The 16,333-nt window shown below is 45.2% G+C and overlaps 1 protein-coding gene and 1 non-coding gene across 2 annotated transcripts in view; one reads left to right on the top strand and one right to left on the bottom strand.

Annotated features, from left to right (window-relative positions):
* SEMA5A (semaphorin 5A) overlaps window positions 1–10,969 on the bottom strand; it is a 330,300-nt gene extending 319,331 nt beyond the window's left edge. The window contains exon 1 of the mRNA XM_069808839.1: window positions 10,811–10,969. The gene's annotated coding sequence lies outside the window, so the exon portion shown is untranslated. The remainder of the gene's footprint in view (window positions 1–10,810) is intronic.
* Window positions 10,970–16,019: 5,050 nt separating this feature from the next.
* Window positions 16,020–16,088, top strand: LOC138690363 (small nucleolar RNA SNORD123). Its single transcript, XR_011329231.1, has one exon. It is a non-coding gene; the product is annotated as a small nucleolar RNA SNORD123 (small nucleolar RNA).
* Window positions 16,089–16,333: the final 245 nt, after the last annotated feature.

A 16,333-nucleotide genomic window follows, 5' to 3' on the forward strand; every position in this document is an offset into this window, starting at 1 on the left:
TCGTCTGGACCAGTGCTAAAGTCAACCCTCAATATTCCACCGCCCTTCACTAGCATTAAGCAACCTAATCTTTAATTGAGAACCCTACAAAAGCAACATACTAGTGTACATTATCTCAAATAACATATTAGGACCTATTGATCCCACTTTTGGGACTACAGCTGCAGTTTGAGGGAACAGAAAAGGAAATAACCTGAAGGATTTAGAAATTAAAACATAACAACTGTACTTAAATCTTACACAATACACAGACTTAATCACAGCCTGCAGCAAGAGTGCATGGCAAGATACACCATCAAATCAGAGGCAAGCTATGGAGAAACACTTGCACTTACAAAGTGCTCATCAGCTTTCAGAAAAGTATATTAAAACCTCAAACTTCCGTGCACGTTCCTATTAGTCTGCTCCAATTAGCTTGTCCATGTTTCTGGTCCATCTAAATTAACATAACTTCATAATTTACTGAAATTCTTCTGATTCAATTGTATCTTCTGAATCCAGCCAAATCACATCATGACCTCTGCCTTTAAAAGATCCCTCTATAGCCATCATGAAGGATTAATTTAAATTACATTTCTTTTATTCGTTTTTTTCACTTTCCAGCAAAGGTTGTTCCATTCTTTCCTGCAGTCCAGCTTGCCAGAATAAAGAAGTTTATGAATTTTAGATATCACACATAATCAATATTTGATGCCAACATTTCTTTGCTCTTCAAAGAGATGAGCTCGTCAGAGCTCAAAATAAAACTATCAACTACCAGAACAGTGTCCTGATCTCCATTTCAATTCACTTTGTCTTTTGGCACGGTCTCGTGCACTAACCACTGGACTGAAGCTGATAAGTTCTTCCCAGCAGAAAGGCCCTCACTGTCCTTCCACTATTATTTTGTTTGTCTGAAATGCTGCAGCAGCATTTTGACTAAACAAAGGCAGCACGTGATCTAGCCAGTACCACTGTTTGACAAACTGGAATAGACTAAAAATGTGTGTGTGAACGCACGCGTGTGTATGTATAAGAGAGAAAAAAGTGTACACACACACCCACCCACACACCCCTACCTACATACATATATATATATAAAAAACCTGGAAGGTAAGGTTAATTGTGACCATGTATACAGTAAACCAGGAAACATTTATAAATGCTGTTTGCAAACATCCCCCAGTGGGATGGGGGAGAAAATCAGGAAAAGAAGTAAAACTCCTGGGTTGAGATAAGAACGATTTAATAGAACAGAAAAGAAGAAACTAATAATGATAATGATAACACTAATAAAATGACAACAGTAGTAATAAAAGGATTGGAATGTACAAATGATGCGCAGGGCAATTGCTCACCACTCGCCGACCGACACCCAGCCAGTCCCCCAGCGGCGAATCCCTGCCCCCCCACTTCCCAGTTCCTAAACTAGATGGGACGTCCCATGGTATGGAATACACTGTTGGCCAGTTTGGGTCAGGTGCCCTGGCTGGGCATGAGAAGCTGAAAAATCCTTGACTATAGTCTAAACACTACTGAGCAACAACTGAAAACATCAGTGTTATCAACATTCTTCACATACTGAACTCAAAACATAGCACTGTACCAGCTACTAGGAAGACAGTTAACTCTATCCCAGCTGAAACCAGGACAGTTCTTTAAGAAATTACAGGTGTCACAGACACATTTTATAATTAATATACAGTTTTTAAATTATACATAGGTTTTACTGTCAGGAGGGCGCATTACAATGATCCAGTCATCTAACTAGAATAATTTGGGTCACTGAGCCCCACCCAACAATTCCTACACAGAAGTTATTGCTCAAATGAGTTTTGCCTATCATAGCTTGCATTTAATTCTAATACATTTGTCACACATAACTAAAGCATCTATCAACGCTCTAGTTCTACTATACGGATGTGTTATACTTGATCTTTCTTTGATGTTTCAGAACCTTGATCAAACCAAACACATCGCCCGCGGGACACGGGCAGCTTCTAGTCAACAGCAACACTAGATGGAAGGCAGTTAGCTAGCGTCTCCAGCTTACTTCATGTCGCACTGCGTAAGACAGCAGAAACCTCACCGTCCCGATGGCTCTGCACTGAGGGACTCGCATCTTCAAGCATGGACTTCTCTGCGTGAACGGAGATTCCACTTGTAGATGCCTTGGAGCAAGGATGCTATATTTCCATTTGGTTTTTGAATGGCCAGGTCTACCACCACAAAAACTGATAATGGAAAACTGATGCAACAGCTTTCTCTGGCAATGAGCTCCTGGGACCAAGGGATAAGGAGCACAGTTATCAGCCTAAATGCCGTTAAAATGGTGAGAATACCTTGGGAACTACTGCTGCAAAAAGAAGCCAAACGAAACATTTCAGAAGATACTCACAGTTAATATACCAGTTGCCATTACTAGGGCTGAAGAGATTATCAGTTAGGTCTGCTCAACACTTCCCCCCCACTCCCGTCAGCTGCCTACAAGAGCAATTCCAAACTCTTTTCAGTCACAGTATGACATGTAAATCTGAACAATATCATACCAAGTCTTGCTAACTCAAATCCTTACAACTCAGTCACAAAAGTAAGGCTCCCATAAGCACTCCAGTTTACATAAGCCTAATGCTTGTAGGACTAGTTATACAATGATGGAAGTCAACCCAGATGTTACCATGAAGTCAAAGGGTTTTTTTTTTTTTTCTCTCTTCTTAATGTTTTGGGATGCAGGGTGGCATTAGAAGTACCTAAAAGACAACATGAATGATATTCAGGAACAGCCAGACAGTTTTTCCTAATACTGATTGTCTCAGTTACCAACTATCTGTAGATATTAATACAAACACTCACAGAAACATTGTTCTTCATATGAAGATTGATTTGTGGAAAATAACTTTTTATGTGGAAGTGAGAACCTTCAACACTTATGCATAGTTTCTTATAAGGCTTCAAAATTTTAGTTGCCAAATAAGCAAGAAGGAAACAAGGGACTCGAACGTGCCATAAAGCAACATTCCCCACGATGCAGAAAGTGGCAAGGGGAGATGAGCACCTGGCTTGGCAAAAAGTGAACCAAATCTGCTGGTTAAACCCAGAGGTCTCCAGATCCTCAGGTTTCCTCTGTAACTGAGTTCTCTAGACCTGATCTATGGCTATAGATAAATCTTTGAAGGAGCCAGCACATGCAGAGAGCTGGGAACAAGTGTGGCATCAACTGCTCTGCTCATTTCAAATGCCATTTTCAAAATTTTCAGTGTTGGCATTGTTAGCAATTTGCAGCTTACAAAAAAGGTCAAGATTGATGAGAGTAGCAGCCAAAAAAAAAAAAACCAAAACCAAAAAACACCTCTCTTCTAAAGGACTTTTTTATGGGGAATGCTAAATCTATGAAATTACCATATACATGCAATTATGAACCAGGCCTGATTTCTACAAACAATTCACAGTAGATCAAAAAGCTAAGTTAAGTACATTAATTGTTCCTCACAAACAAATGGAGCTCCCTATATTTGCAGTTATGCAATTCTTATATTTCCTCTTATTAAAATATCAGTGATATGCCTCTCCAACAAACTAGTTGTTTGTTTCTGGTTTTTACCTCCTGGAAGAAAATAATTACAACACGGCATCTCTACACCTGAAGTTGAACGACAAGCTTCGTCAACAGTCGTCCTTAAAAAAGACTAACGTGTGTTTTCCCAAGAGGGAGATAGCCCATGGCAGGCAATGCATTCATATGGGTACTCAAAGGAAAATAACACTTTTGCTCAAGTCATTTTAAGAGCACTTTACGATTACAGGTTTGAGAGACAAATATAAAGACTCAAGTTAAATATCAGAATTAAGTGTTTACCTCTAGTTCAAGACTCTTTTTCTTCAAACCCCGATACTGGTCTCATTGGCCTTCAGATTAAATAAATTTGCAAAACAACCTTCCCTGCCAGTTATAGATAAGCGAGCAAAAATGGAATTTTCTAATAAAAGCTAGTTGCAAACTCACTTATAGAAAGGATACCGAAGGAAGAAAACAAGGCCCTCCATGCAGACCATTAATTCAATTTAAAACAACAGACAACAACAGCAAAAAGAACAGCGATTCAGATGTACAGCCCAGATCTCTCTTTTTTGTTGTTATTGCTAGTTGCACTTTATTTTTGTTACCAGCAGTTAAAGGACAATGCCCAAGCTGCACTAGTTTCTCTTCGGTATTAAAGACTTACCTAATGCTTCAGGTAAGCAGCCTAACACTATGCACGCAGGAAAGCGATAGAAGGTAAACGGGAAAATCTTACAATTCTCTTGGACAATTCAGGTGAGCCTGTAGACTCTGACCAAGCTTTATGACAGAATTACATCACTTGTACAAGTCTCCAGGGCCTGGGGTAATGCTATTTTAGGACTCATAGCCACATTCATGGAGAGACGATTTTTCTCCCCACAAACACCAACTTCTTCACCTCTCGCACGTCTCTTGATCGGTACGCATGAACTCATGCTTTTGGCAATTCAACGTAGAACAGTTACGTTGTTCCATACTATCAATTCCAACCACACATATCAGAAGCCGTTATCATTTTTCAGTAGAGTAAGGTCTGACAGAGAAGGTCTGGAAGACTGAGCTCCAGTTTTTAACAGGTTATTACCCTGAATTTCCCCACTTCCAGACACAGTCAAGGGTGATGCAATGAGGCATTGCCTCTCGGCTACCTCAGCCCTCAGCAGATGAGTTTAGACCGCTGGTGAAGACGGGCATACAGCTGTGCCTCAGCCCATCTGCAGCCTCCACAAGAGAGCCTGTTGCCTCTTATAAAACTTGCACAACAAGCTGTATGAACACACTTTAAACCACCGAGGCAAAACCCACCAGAGGTCTTCCGCCAGGCCTAGATTTCATCGTTATTTGAGGGACTAATCAGAATTTTTATCTAGATACACTCCTCTCCCCTCACCTGATAATACTCATTGCACACCTGCAGTTACGCTGAGACCAGTGCCTACGGGGCCTTACTGGGATCACTGGCCATGAGTACTTCAAAGACAAAAGGTGTTTTTAAGAGGATCGGTCCCCTAATACCGTTTACAGTATGGCTCCACACACAGTTACACTGGCACGACTAAAGGACCCAGTAGACAACTGACTGACATAAAGACCCAGAACTGCCAAGGAGGACAATAAATTGTACACCACCGCTCTCTGACCAGCTCCGCATCCTCCACCCGTATCTGCCTGCCTTCGGGAACACAGCATCTACTGGCTTTCAGGTCACAAAGAGCAGCTTTTATTAGAGGACAGGAATTAAGAAGGGTTTCTGGTGGTTTGGGTTTTTTTTTTTTGAAGGATTTTATCAAGTGAGAATCAGAATATGGATTTGCAGCGTCAGAAACAGATGCAAGAGACAACAACAATACCAGCATCATCTTTAGCTACTTCAGCATCACAGCTAGTTCATAAGGCTGATAAGAGTCATCAGACTCTTGGCCTACCCCAGGCTGACATGCCTTGAGGAGCACTATTAGGAAACAGTCCTCTCTATTCCCTTCCAAAGCTGCAATCCCATCTTTTGGCTAAACTGTGAGTCCCATATTGCAGTACTGGGTAATGTAACATCAGACACGAGTAGCAATTTCGCGCGCTTACTCTCTCCTAGACATTCTTACCGAGCATTTCAGTATCATTGCTTAGGTTTAAAAAATAGCAAGGAAAAGCATGCACTAGAGCAAGAGAAGCTAGATAAATATTAGAATACACACAGACACACACTGGTTTTGATGATAAAATCTAATAGAACAACCATATAACCCCACCGCAAGTTCAGAATAAGAAAGCAAACAAGACATAACAGAAGAGGCCATCAACAGCCGAACTGAGATTAAGTAAGATACCAGCCCAATGACTGCGGACAATTCCTTTCCACAGCCTCCAATTTTAACTCTGACTTAGTAAAGAAATCCTAAAGCTTTGCCAGACTTTGAGAGACACAAGGCAATCCACAAAACCTATCCTCCCATAACTGGCAAGGCCAGCAGTTTTCCTCAAGCAGTCAGCAATTTCACTCCTATCAGACAAGGTCAACAAAAAGGGTTCACCTCGTACGTCCTCTCCCATACCAAAGTCATTTCAGCAGCGCTGCTAGGGCACGCTGCCTAACTAGGGGGGGTGCCAATGCAAAGGTTAGTGGGCTTCCATTGAAACCAGGTCACTGACATGATCCAGACTATGAAAACAAACACACACACACCAGAAAAAAAAAAAGCAGCAGTAATTTCTGAAGTGACTTTTTTTATGCTGGAGAAGACACAGTGCAGAACAATTGCCTAAATGTTTTAAAAACCACAACACAAGTATTCATTCGCATACCTTTGTAGAGTTCACCAGCAAGAGAAATAAGTGATTCAGCAGCAATCTTACTGTGGGTCAGAAGAACAGGGCCCAAAATTATTAAAATACTCTCTCTCTAGCTACAGAGGCCTCACAGCTAACTTTACATCAAGGATTCTTGATTCTCGGTTAAACCCAAGTCTAACCAGACAGCACAGTTCAACAGTGTTCTGGGCTTCCACCTAGACTAGCAGTTCAGAGACGGAAGGCAGCAGCAGAGAAAGCAGCTCCATTTTGAAATTAGAGAAGGGCTGGGGAAAAGAAGGTGGGAAAGTCTTCACAATCTGCAGTATGGCCCATCTCTTCAGGCCATCCAATTCATGTTATAAGCCAATCCTGCAGCCATCACAGATGCTCTAATTCATTCCTCACATGTATTTAGTAAAGCCTAAGAAAGCATCCCAGTATTACAGAGAGGGAAGACAGCAACAGGCTGCATTTCAGCATTCTGAAAGTTATAATTTCTGTAAGCTTCTCCTAAACCAAACCAATACTGCTAAGTGATTGCATGTTGCTGTTCATCTAGCAAGGAGTTAAAAAATCAGCAAATTATATGCCAAAGATTCAGAGCTACTCCATCAACAACCTCCAAATGAAACAGTAATTTCCAAAGCTGGGGTTGGTAGCCACGAAAAAAGGTTGACCAGGTCTGTCTGAAATTAAGATGCAACAATTCTAAGGTATACTGGAGCTCAGGGATATATCCTGATTTTAAAAATTGGAAAAGGAATTAAAATCTGTTATCTTGCTATCACACAAGGAATTTCATAACACAGATGAGCTAATTAGAGATAAGTTTGGAAACGATAATGCAGCTGACACTTTACACAGCATTTAAGCTTTTTCTAAAACAAATCGTTCAAACTGTTTGAAAATAAAAGATAACCTTTGAAAAGATAAGGTTTAACAGTTGAGTTAAACTCAAGAATTTCACCTGCAAAGGCCTCAGCGCAGACTTCATATCAAACCCAGCTTTCTGCTAGTATCACTGACAAACATCAGCTCCTCTGTGAAGTTGCCTGACTTCCTAATACACACTGGGACACAAGTACAGATTTCTTCCCAAAAGATCCCCAAAGAGAGGTTTTATTAATGCATTTCTACAAAAATAATGAGTACAGAGATAAAGAGCTGATTTATACAGCAGACAATTGGATTGCATCAAAGTACCTCAGGGAAAACATTTGAGAATAGACGCATGAACAAATCCACTAAATGACAAAAGATTTACATGCTTTATACTTTGGAATAGACATTCTAGCAAAAAAATCAGGAACAAGACACTAATTAGACCACAGGTTTGGGGTCATTAGCTTGGTTTACATTTTCCACCTTCCTAGGAAATGTTAAGCAAATATACAATACTTAGATGCAACCTGGCAAATTTCTTAAATAAATAATTGGACACATTCGCGAAGCAAACTAAAATAAAAGCCCCAAGCTTTTTTTTTTTTTTTTGGAACCAGCTGAAGCCGTGACGTGGGCTGGTTTCTGTAAGGATTGCAGAGAGCAGAGTGCCACCTGCCTTTCACAGGTCACAGCTGCAATGCTGCAGCCTGGAAATTAAAACTAGCCTACCGCAAACAGTTGACAAATATATCTCAGAAGGGTCAGTTTGAAAAACGTTTACAATGTTTGACAAAAAAAAAAAACAAAAAAACAAAAAACCCCACCTCATTCTTTTGAATCCATTACAGCTTTATGCAACACGTTAGGAAAGAGAAAACGTATAGTCTGTAACTTAAAACTGTTTCCGAATAGGAACGCATACACATGCCGGAGAGGATTAAAGGATGATAACGATGAGAAACAGACTGATTAACAATAATTTGGAGAAGTCAGCGCCGATGAGAACTCCCATTAAACATCTCCATAAAATGATGTTACAGAAAATGAGAAGTTCCTCAGAGCTGCTTCCTATAATTACAGCAGCAGCAATACCAATTCATCTCAGGAGCTGTAGTAACTTTAGGACATATATTACCCAGCATCAAGATCATATCAAAATTTTATAAACCAGATGTTAAGTCTAAAGCTAAATCATATATCACGGCTATTCAGAAGTCAGTCATCACAACATATTAACTACTTACTACATACTGCTTTACATTCAACAACACAGTGTTGGATTACAGGCACCCTCCTCCTTCCCCCCGACACACACAATCAACCGATAGTGCTGGTAGTACACACCTACTACCAACTGATAGTACTATCAACTATCCACTTACGTGTCCTGCAGCAGGGAAATAACCCCCAGGCAGCAGCGGGAGGGACGCAGCCCTTGCAGACCAGAGCGCAGCAAGGGCTCTGCTCCGGCTCACCCCGGGAGCTCAGCTGCTCCCGCAGCCAAATTCCTTCACGCAACCTCTAACACAGAAACCCAAGTTCGCAGGAGGCTTATGTTGTATTTCTGCAGTTCATGGCTTGTAACATACAGTTTACTCACCAGAAAGTAATGAACTTCATTCAGTGAAAATCCTGTATTTGTATAGGACTACGCTGTATTTGTGTAAGACTACATCAACAGAAGTTAGAATCCACATGGTTTCCCTAAGTAGCTGGGGGCAAAGATAAAAAAAAAACAACCCACACAACTCTCTTCTGAGAACAGCAGCAATACATAGTTACACCCTTTGCATCTCTGCCCACCAGGAAATGAGTACAACAAACCTGGTATAACCAAAGTTTACGGATCATTACAAAGTGCACGAGCACTCCTACCACCTTTTACGAAAACAGCACTGGTTAAAGATTAAAAGAAATGAGACACTACAGATATTAATGCCTTCAGCTTTCTCAACCAAAACAAAACTGTTACAACATCCTAAGGAATAAGCAGTACGACTTCAAAGCAAGTGTTTACACTACTTAGTTCAAAACAACCTCTCAAACAGAAAAGTAAACTGCCACCCTCCAGAGCAAAATCTTCGCTCTCAGCAGGGCTCCTCACAGCTGTTCAGCATTAAAATGAGAAAATGAGATGAATCCATTAGTAAGTGTAATAAAGTTAGATTATCAGTACCTGCTGGAGAGGAAGGTGGGAACCCTGCACAAGATACACGAGTCTACCAGAATCTTTCACGAGACTAAGAGAGGTACCTAAGGCCATACCTCAGCCTTTCAAGGCAGCAAGACACTTCTGACTGCATACGCATTATACATATGACATCACCAAGCTCAACAATTCTTACTAAGTCAAACTTTGCAAAACTGAGTCAGAGTCTTACTCACGTAAAGACCAGAAGATGCTGAAACTGCTAGCACTAAGATTTGAGTGCAGTTTCCATTATGAAAAATTCTATTTTTACAGCACTCGAGCTGGGCTAGCATCACGCCAGCCTTTCACGCAAAAACTGGAACCCAGAGCAGTTCGTCAGCTTTCAGAAAATACGGTCTTCAAACGCACTACCTTGGGGCTGCCGGAGCACGCTACTGCCATAACTTTAACAACAGGTTTTAGTTCTAGGATGTTTTTCTTAGCTGTCATCTTGCAAATTCTAGAACCACCTCTGCCAGGGTGCGTGTGCACGCCCGCACGGACCTGCCCCGGCCCGGGGGACGCACCGACAGCTCCCCCCAGCCCCGCTGCCCCCCAGGAACGATCCCGGGCAGATTGTCGTCCTGTCAATCTACCGTGCGCGCGTAGCATCTGGCACGATACGGCAAACCGTAATCGCTGTCATTTCTCTGGGAAGCGATCCTCGCAAAAAGATGGATTAACACAACAGACCGAGGCGTCTCCTTCTGCGTCGCCGCGCAACGGTCACTCGAACTCCGCAATTCTGAAAATGCCAAAATTCGGTTACGCCACAGAGGCGAGCCAGTCCGGTTAAAGGACAGCGACAGCAAAAGTGGGTCGGCACTTCGGGTCCCGCTGCAGGCAGGACCACCCCGCCGGGAACCCCGCGGTCCTCGGCCAACGGCCGGAGCCTTCGCGCCTCGTCCCTTCTGCCCTCGCCAGCAGAAGAGGCGGCGCGAACTTCGCTCCCCGAGGTGGGACAAAACCCCTCCGAAACGGGCCGGGGCCGCCGGCCGTGCCCCCCCCGCAGCCGGGGCCCACCGGGCTCCGGGTGAGGGACCCCCCGGCCGAGCCTTGGCCCCCCGGGCCGGGAGCCCCCGGCTCTCAGCCCCGCTGGGGATGCGGCTGCCCGCCCGGCTGCGGTTTCCTTGGGCTGCGGGGTCGGTTTGGGTTTTTTTTTCCCCAGCAAACGGGGAGAACAGCCCCCGTGTTGCAAGGCTCGGTGGACTTTCCGTGGTGGGGGGGCGAGCCGTGCCCGAGAGGGGCTCCCCCCCGCCAGCTCCGCTCCGCGCTGCGGCGGCCGAGACCCCGTCCGGCCCCTCGCCCCCCCAGGGCACCCCACCGGCGCCCACGCCGGGGACGGAGGGAGGGGGGGACCCCGCCGCGGGGAAAGGGGGGTGTCTCTGTATGGGGGGGGGCCCTGTTACCTGCAGACGCCGTGTAGGGGCTGCTGCACGGCGGCCGCTGCCCCGCCGCCTTCACGCCGCCATGGCCGCAGCCTCGCCCCGCCGAGCCGAGCCGAGCCGCGCTCCGCTCGCCGCCCGCTTAAGTTTCGCGGCGCGGGCGGGCTGCGCTCCGGCTCCCACCTCCGCGCACCGGCTCCCCGCGGCACCGCCGGCCGGCACCCAGCGCCCCGCCGCGGGGGCGGAGCAGCGGCAACCGGGGCGGCCGCCCCTCCGTCCTGTCCGTCCCTCCGGCCGCCCCTCCGTCCTGTCCGTCCGTCCCCGGCGATGCGCGGGGTCGGCGCGCAGCCGGCGCTGCCCCGGGCTGGGGGGGGGGAGGAGGAGGAGGAGGAGGAGGAGGAAGGCGGGGGGGGGAATCTCGCCTTAATCCCTTCCCTCCCCCGCGCTCCCCCCTCCGGGCCAGCCGAGAAGTTGCAACTGGTGGAGATATTTGTGCTTGGGGGTTGGTTTGGGGGTCTTTCATTTTATGTTTTTTATACATATATATATTTTATTTTTTATTTTTTCCCTTTACTTACCGCGGCCCAAAAAAGCATGACCTGAGGTTTCTCCCGGCCATCAGCTCTGAGCAGGGCGGCCCCAGCGCCGGTGCAACTAAGCACAAGAAAACCCGGCGAGCTGCGGCAGCGGGAAGGAGGGAAAAGGGGAAGGGGAGGGCGAGGGGCAGCTCCGCGGGGGCCCCCGCCGGACGGGGAGGGCGCTCCGGGGCCGGGGCCGGGGCCGGGGCAGAGCCGCCGCCGAAGCCGGGGAGCAGCGGCCGGAGGAGGCGAAGGGGAACCGGGCGCTGCCTCCCCGCCCTGGCCCCGCCGGGACCCGGCGAGCCGCAGCCCCGCGCCCCGGCCCGGGGCGTGCGGGGAGCGGGCGGGCAGCGCCCGGCGCTGAGGGTTTCGCCACCACGTCAAAGCCCGCGGCCGGTCCCTCTCCGCCCCTTCCCCTCCCCTTCCCTCCTCCCTCGGCCGCACGGAGGGACGTGTCAGCCCCGAAAGCCGTTCCCCCGCCGGCCCCCGGGGCGCTGGGACGTGGCAGCCGAGGCCCGGCAGCATCTGCCCCAGGTACGTCCGTCCGTCCGTCCGCCCGCGTGTCCGCGCTCCCGCTCTTCTCGGTGCATGCCTTTGTGTTTAGCCAACCCATCCGCGCTCAGCCGGGAGGTTGTTTCTGCTCGTACGTGTGTTGCGATGAATCCCGTCGAAGTTTTTTGTCGGTTTGTTGGTTTGGGTTTGTTGGAGTTGGTTTTTTTTCCCTCTTAACGGCAGCATTTGCACGTTTCTGCTACAAACCGCAGCAGAAACTGGCTGGTGGTGTCTGCAGCGAGACCTCCGTTTAGAAGACCAAAAGCACTGAGAGTTTATTAAAACAAACACCACCATGGAATTGATCTGCGCTAGAGTAATCCTATAAAAATATACTTAATTAAAACAACTAGAATCAAAACTTATCTGCAAGCCAAAGTGTTGCAAATCCAAACGGCCTGAAACAGCCAGCTCAAGGGAGGAGGTTACTTTGGCTACGTTATAAAAGAAACTTGTTCAGGGAGAAAAGTTAATGCAAGTTTGAAATTATCACTAAAAGTGAAGCTCTGGAATTTGAAACATTCTTTCTGATTGCTTCTTGGTATTAAAAAAAAAAAAAACAAACCACAAAAGCAAATACTAAAGGCCAAACTTTTTTTCCATTACAGTCACGTAACCCTGACAGTCAAGGATGTTTCTTTATTCGTAATACAGTTCTGTAAGACACCAGTGTAACGTATATTTATGTAGGATCACTTTCCTGTGAAAGTTCCTCAGCTCCAGAAAGTACTCATACAGAAAATAAAAGAATGTATTTTATGCCTAAAAACTGCCATCAAAGTAACTGCAGATATAGGACAATTCACATATATACTCCGTAACTCGTTTGGAGTGTTCTTAAGACATATCTGTTCACATCAGCAAGTCCTATGCTTTGTATGTATGTCTACCTATGACAATAACTTCAGACTTTTTCTTTTTAAAGAGCAGATTACACTTCTTTTTCCAGCTGCTGGGGGGGGGGGGGGAACACCACCAAACCTCCATACTTTATCTATGCAAAGTAAGCAGTGCGTATGAAAACCAACTGCCAATAAAAAACCATCAAAATTTTAGCACCTAGAATGATGTACATTTTATCCCCTCACAATTCCTCTGTGGTTTGGCTGTGAAACAATGGGCATACATGTTAAACAAACAAACACCCCCCCCCCCCCCCCCAAAATCTCACAACATTTATAGCTTTATATAATACTGGATTAATGATGTACAGTACATCCTAAGAAAAATTCCAGTGGAATCATCCCCAGGGGTTTTAAGTCACGTGCTTTATAGCTAACTACCAATCTCATGGAAGAACAGTAATGATGTCAATGCTTAATTCTATTTCATTTTATTTTATTTTGAGAAGCTCATGGGCAAAGATGTATGAAACCGGCTGTGAGATTAACCATGTTTGAAATAAAGCTACAAAATGTAACATTATTTCTTGTTACATGTTACTCTGTGCTATGCCTACGTGCAGAGTTAAATGGGATTGGTTGAGCAAGAAGAGCGATTTCAGGCAAAGTAATCCCCAGACGTACTCTTGCAAGTAGTGGCTGAGAGTTTTTTGGGTCTGTACAAGTACCTTGCACCGTGGTGCCTTGATCCCGCTGTGCATTCCTATAATCAAAATAAATAAGGATATCCTAACATAATCTAGAAGTATTATGCTGAGGGTAGGGGAGAAAGAAGCAGAAGCTCTGCTATCTGATTTAAGGAAGGAGAAAACCCTGAGAGGACTAAGTCCCAATTCCATCCAGCCTTCCTTCCAGGGTGGATCACCTCCTCCTCTGCCCTGTATTTCCCCTGTCATTATATTTCTCACTGTTACTAATTTTTAGTCCCTCCTTGCAACAAAATAGAGCCCAGCACGCTAAGGGATGGCAGCGTGTGAAAGCGGTCAGGTCCTGCAGTTGGAAGAGGAATGGCTGCACAGCACCTTCAGGCTTTTGGCCAGTTTGGTGGGAAGCCAGGTTTCAGCTCCTCCCTGTGGCGGCAGGATATAAGGAGTGTTAGAAAGCAGGGAAGGGGGTGGATTTCCATCTGTTTAGGTGGAAAAGCCACGGGATAAGGGAAGGCCTGTCTTCACATTACCCATTAAAAGCACCTTGGCTAGTATGTCTGTCTTTCATCATTTGGAAAAACAAAATCAGATACTGTAAGACCAAAGTTTAAGTTAGGTTGAAAGGAAAAAGGAAAAAAAAAATGAGGAAGGAGTTAGCTTCAGTGAAACTGAGCCTTGAGCTATGCTTCCATCGTAGGGAAAAGGGATTGAGAGCAGCCCGGCAGATAAGGACTTGGGGGTACTGGTGGATGAAAAGCCGGACACGAGCCAGCAATGTGTGCTCGAAAGCCAACCGTGTCCTGGGCCGCATCCCAAGCCCCATGGCCAGTGGGTCGCAGGAGGGGATTCTGCCCCTCTGCTCCGATCGGGTGAGACCCACTTGCAGTTCTGCGTCCAGCTCTGGGGTCCTCAGCATAAGGACAGGGACCTGTTGGAGCGGGTCCAGAGGAGGGACACAAAGATGATCAGGGGCTGGAGCGCCTCTGCTGTGAGGAAAGGCTGAGAGAGTTGGGGTTGTTCAGCCTGGAGAAGAGAAGGCTCCAGGGAGACCTTAGAGCAGCCTGCCAGTACCTAAAGGGGGATTATGAGAAAGTTGCGGACAGACTTTTTAGTAGGACCTGTTGCAATAGGAGAAGGGCTAATGGTTTTAAACTAAAAGAGGGTATATTCAGACTAGGTATAAGGAAGAAATATTTTACGATAAGGATAGTGAAACACTGCAACAGTTTGCCTGGAGAGGTGGTAGGTGCCCCATCCCTGGAACCATTCCAGGTCAGGTTGGACGGGGCTCTGAGCAACCTGATCTAGTTGAAGATGTCCCTGCTCATTGCAGGGGGGTTGGACTAGATGACCTTTAAAGGTCCTTTCTGACCCAAACCATTCTGTGACTCTATGAGAAGACCTCGCTTCCGTCACAATGACAGAGTTCAAAAGCTTTATTTTCATTGCATGTTGTTTTTTTCACTCCCTTGAAAACATCAGTTATTTTTGTTTAATTCATGAGAAACATGCAGAGAAAAACTCTGAAACCTCACAGTTAATTGCCTGCTTTTGCTTTTTCAACCACATCATCTATTGCTCAGGAGAAACCCTCCTGGTGACCAGAAGCTTTCCAGAGCAGACCAGCCAGGAGCTTGGTGCATGTGAACAAGCTCCCTTTCCTGAACCAGTGGTAAAGAACACAGAGTTTGTGCAGTCTGGTATCTTGAATCCACCTTGCTTATGTGACCTTGCTGAGACCTATTCGTCAAGTCTACATCGCTGTTTCTTCCTTCTTTCCCATTGAGATTCAGGAAAGTATTATTTGGCCTGCTGCATTTGAGTTGTGCAAGTCCTCAGCATTCCCGCCTGCATTGAGCAGAGTCATCTGCCAAAGCTGGATCATCATGAGTCTGCCATATTGGAATGTCATCCTCAGACAGTTCCCGTAGGGAAGTATATTGTTAAAAAGCAGGACATGCAAAGCTGTAGCCCTGTAGTGTGCACCCCAGTAGCAGACACAAGACAAGTTCAGACTGAGCAAAATTTCAATTGTCTTAGCAAAAGACACCATTGCAATACTTGCTTTAAATCACAGGGAAATAAATGCCAGAGTTACAAACTCTCTCCTGTTTTCTGTCAAATTATTGTCTCGCGTTATGTGCTGTATTTAAAGGTTACACTGTCTAGTACCTGTAATATCTATAAATTAGGAACAGTGAGACGAGATGCTAAATTACTTGGCTTTTGAGAGATAGATGTTCATCTGATGAGTTTATATTTACCATTTGTGATCAAAAGAGAATAAAGTAGTATTTCTCATGGTATTTGTATGATTTAAGCTCTTTATAAACAAAATGCTTTAATTTTATGAATGCTTAAGGTGATATTTTCAACACAGCTATATAACATAAATAAATGTGCACTTGCATTTATAAATGTGCGAGCTGATTTTTAATAATTGCCTCTTTCTTTTCATTAAAGTCTCTGACAGATAAGGCAGTTAAAGAAGTTGTTATACGAGCCTTAAATAAGGGCTGTCTAACTTCAGGTCCCTAAAAGTAGGCAGATACTTGGTGAAAATGATGAATTCTGGGGTACTGATTCATGTGATCTGAAAAAGCCATCCATTTCCTGATTCACCTTCATATCTCCTCCAGGAAAAGAAGAAATATTTTACAACAAATACCTGCAGTCAAACGATTTTTATGTGTGTGTTTTTCTGTCTTTCAGCCACTTCCCAGAACTGATACTTCCAAAATGAAGAGGAAGGTACAAGTGAGAACAAAGAATGCCTTGGAGAAACCCAGTTGAAAAATTTGAGGAGTAGAAAGAATAAGAAAGGTTAATAAGTCTGGTCTCTTAAACAGGTCAGGATTTGGACTGAAA

Source organism: Haliaeetus albicilla, chromosome 21 (assembly GCF_947461875.1).
Source record: "Haliaeetus albicilla chromosome 21, bHalAlb1.1, whole genome shotgun sequence".
Classification (NCBI taxonomy): domain Eukaryota; kingdom Metazoa; phylum Chordata; class Aves; order Accipitriformes; family Accipitridae; genus Haliaeetus; species Haliaeetus albicilla.